This window comes from Taudactylus pleione, unplaced genomic scaffold (genome assembly GCF_031769625.1).
Source record: "Taudactylus pleione unplaced genomic scaffold, aTauple2 ptg000360l, whole genome shotgun sequence".
Taxonomy (NCBI): domain Eukaryota; kingdom Metazoa; phylum Chordata; class Amphibia; order Anura; family Myobatrachidae; genus Taudactylus; species Taudactylus pleione.
The window spans coordinates 1,777,120-1,781,387 of record NW_028284761.1 but is presented as its reverse complement, the minus strand read 5'-3'; the positions used below and the strand labels follow the sequence as shown (position 1 = coordinate 1,781,387).

At 40.3% G+C, this 4,268-nt stretch overlaps 1 pseudogene; it reads right to left on the bottom strand.

The window, feature by feature from the left end:
- Positions 1–239: 239 nt before the first annotated feature.
- Positions 240–4,021, bottom strand: LOC148508546 (uncharacterized; annotated as a pseudogene).
- Between the last annotated feature and the right edge of the window lie 247 nt (positions 4,022–4,268).

The window sequence follows — 4,268 nt, the reverse complement described above, 5'->3', positions numbered from 1 at the left end:
TGCAGGAACAAGAAATGGGAGCTGAGCAAGCAGAATACTCAAGCATGGTTTAACTCAGGAAATGCGTATCTATAGGCCCAAACAGGAAACAGGATCCAAGATGGAGTCCACTAAGATAACACTGGCCATCTTGGTAAAGGACAAAACTAAGGGCATACCAGGAATAAATAGTGACCTTTTGTGGTCGGAGGTGAGATAATCAGATACAATTCCTAACAGTATTCTCCCCTTCAACAACGTCATCTGGACGGTGATTTGCTGGGCTTTTCTGGATATCTCTGATGGAATTCACACAGTAATTGAGGGGCATGAACATTCTCCTTTGGTTCCCATGAATTGTCTTCTGGGCCATACCCTTGCCATTTTAACAAATATTGAAGCTTTTTATCGATAATTGCGTGAATGCAGAATTCCCTCAAACAAAAATTCCTCATGTTCATTAACTCAGACAGGATCTGGGGGATTTAAGACGCATCCAGGAAATGGATTTGACATGACTGGTTTCAACAGGGAGCTTTGAAAAACTGGATGAATTTTCATGGAATCAGGGAGTTCAAGCCTAAAGAAAACTGGATTAACCTGAGCTAAGATCTTAACTGGGCCTATGACTTTTGGCCTTAGTTTTGGAGTAGGCACACTTAATTTCAGATTTTGTGTAGAAAGCCAGATTTTATCGCCAATCACTGGAGCAGCTTTACGGTGCCTATCAGCAATTCTCTAATAACTGTCCTGGGCATAATGCAATGTTTCTTTTAACATCTCAAGATTACTTTATAGAGATATAGAGATTGTAGTCTATCAGCAACAGCAGGAATAGCGCAATCCTGTGGAAAGTTAGGAAGGAGATTTGGGTGATACCCCAGATTGGAAAAAGAGGACTCTGTTTGGTGGAGGAATGTTGAGAGTTATTATATGGAAATTCTGCCTTTGGGAGAATATCAACCCAATCATCTGGCAAATATAACACCTTATCAGATATCAGCTCATTAGTGCCAATAGCTCCTAAAAAGTTTGACTTAGGAAGGATTGTTTCTACTGACTCCACCTGAGGCGAGTCATAAATATATGCTTTGGCTAGAGCATCAGCTTTTCCGTTGCGGGATCCAGGTTTGTAAGGAATAACAAAATAAAAATGATCAGGAATAAGCTCCATCTGGCTTGCCAGGTTGAAAGTCTCTTTGCAGTCCAAACAACCTCTAAATTTCGGTGATCTGTAAGTACAATTACTTGATGTGAGTCCCCCTCTAGCAAATGCCCCCATTCAGTGAATGCAGATACAATGGCCAATAGTTCTCTATATCCCACATGATAATTTTGTTCAGAGGAAGTCATTTTAAGGGAGAAAAAGGCACATGGATGCAACAACATCTTCTCTCCTACTCTTTGTAACAAAATTGCCCTGACTGCAGAATCTTAAGCATCTGTCTCAAGAATAAAAGTGAGCTCTGGATTGGGATATATTAATATGGGATCTGTCATAAATTTTGTGTTTAGCAAAGAAAAGGCACTTTTAGCTTTGGAAGACCAATAGAAATATAATCCCTTCTTGGCTAAGAGAGTAATTGGTGCCACGCTCTTGGAAAAATCTGTAATGAAAGAAGTTGTCAAAACCTATAAACCTTTGAACCTCTTTAATATTTCTTGGGGTTGGCTAATATACAATAGACTGAATCTTGCCAAGATCCATCTTTAAGCCTTCAGGTGAAATGATGTAACCCAAAAACTGAACCAGAGTTTGATGGAATTCACACTTTTCCAGCTTAATTTATAACTGATGCTTATGAAGATGCTCAAGCACATGTTCTTCCTGGGAATTTGAGAAGATTAGTATGTCATCAAGATATACGACAATGAACTGATCAAGTAGATCCCTAAAAACATCATTTATAAAATGTTGGAATGTTGCAGGAGCATTACACAGCCCAAAAGGCATTACCAAATTTTGTCCATATATGGTATAGAATGCAGTTTTCCATTCGTCGCCACATCTTAAGCGGATTTAGTTATATAGCTCTGTCAGAGCCGAAAGCACTCTAGGGCTTGCGGCAACGAGACCCTACCACAAGGCTCTCATCGCAAGCCCGTCTTGACCATCGCGACCATCTTCCTGGCCGCTCGCTATAGCTGTGGGTGGTCACCCACAGCTATGCGAGCAGCCAGGAGGCTGCTCTAAATAACAGAAGGCTGGCCCTAATTCAGAGAGAGTGCTCTGTCAGAGCGTCCGGCTCTGAATCAGGCCTTATATCCACACCAGGAGTTTTTCTGTTTTTTTCACATTTCTAAGGGCAAATTAGAAACAAATAGTGATCTCTTGTGGTCGGAGGTGAGATAATCAGATACAATTCCTAACACTTTAGTAAAACTACCCTTCAGTGTCCAACAATATTACTGCATTCTATGACAAACCTAAAAGAGTGTCTTCAGCCTCTGCATTTGGCAGGATAGTGGGATGGTTGGATAATTTGCTATTAAGTCCTCTACTGTACTTTAGCCTCCAAAAACCCTGGAATATATCTGAGCAGCTCTTGACCAAGGTCTATATACAGTTTGATTTCCTTAATTTCTTTCTGCAATAGCAACAATAAATGTTTTACGGAAAATCATACTTGTTAAGAGGTAACTAATCGCCCTCACTTACCTCTTCCCAGAATCCATTGTTTTGCCATCACGCAATTGTTTTGAGTTTTGAATAAGACTCATTCAAGTTCTTGCCCCAATTACATTTTTTGAGAAGTGGAGCGTTTTATGTAAGGCACCTGCGGAATACTTTTAAAACGCCTTTATTTGCGCTACATACTTACAGCGCGCTTCTAAATATACTTTTGTGTAGTTTAAGCTGGCATGTTAGCACCGCCACAAGATACTGTACATGTAGCAGCTGAACACTATTGTTTGACTTAAATAAAAAGATGTAAACCATGATGTTCCTGTGTTTATTCAGAACGTAAGAAGGAACATTTCATAACAGTGATAATTATGAAGTTGCTGTTTTGATAAATAAAAAAGGGAAACAGAAATAGCTGCACTGAGAGAATGTACTGTGGCTTCTTTCTTTTCCACAGCCTTACACAATTGCACTCGAGCACACTTATTATAAACCCCAGTTAGTAGCGCAATTTTGTTTTGACATCGTTGACAAACACTCGAAAAGCAATTTAATTCCTGCATTTTAATTCCTGGATTGGGTTCAGTTTTAACTCACAGTAAGATAACATATTTATAAAGTAGAGCAGGGTTCCTTGAGAAATATTAAATGTTTGCTTTTTGCAACTTTTTCTCTGTGTTCATTTTTTTTGCTCTAGAAGTGCAACAGACAAAACTCTTTACAATCAGGGGTTAATGAGACTGAAACACTAGATGATTTTCATCCTCCATAAAATCAGCACAATGGGAGCCTTTTAACTGTTAGACATTTGGTACCATCAAACTAACCAAAGTTGTCTGAATTTATGGCTAAATGTATATAACAGAGCAGGGGCAAAAACATTTTTATTGTGCATATTTTATTCAAAAACTTTTTTGTAGCCACCACCTCCTTTAGCAGTTACTCCATGCCATTCTGCAGGTGTACGGTATATTGCAATGCTTCTAGTTGTATAATCAATAAAAATAATCAGGTTAAAACATAAAGAAATGCTACTTTAATAGAATAATTTGATAAAATAATTGAAAAAAATAAATTTTTGAAAACTAAATATCCAAATTGCCATGCATAACAAAAATATGGACAGCGTGCAGCTCCTGCCGCCTCCTCTACTGTGCCTTTTTCAGCTCTATCTCAGTGTCCTCCTGCTTTGATTCCTAGGATGTCTCTTGCATCTTTTCAGAGTCCAGGGATTAAGGTGGTGGATCAGGGGTGAACGGTGAATTTCCAGCTCCTTCTAAGGCAACCCACTGAATCGTTGTCAGATGAGAGCGATAGGATGCTTGAGGAGGAACTTACCTCCCCTTCCTCCTCGAGCATCAGTTCATATGAGCGAGCAGTGATGCAAGCAAAAGTGAGCATGGAGAGGGTGCTCATGCAAGCGCTTGCATCATTGCCGCTGCCTCTTTTATGGGTAGTAGCAGTGGGAATGGGTATGAAATGCTGCCAGCCGCATGGCCGGCGGTTCGATTCCCGGCAGCGCCTGGCCGACCAAAGCAGAGTTCCCGGCAGCAGATGCCCAAAATCCCGATCGTTAGGTAAGTACTCACTAACCTAACCTAAACCCTAACCCTCCTTAGGGGTGCCTAACCCTAACCTCCCCCCCAAGTGCCTAACCCTAATC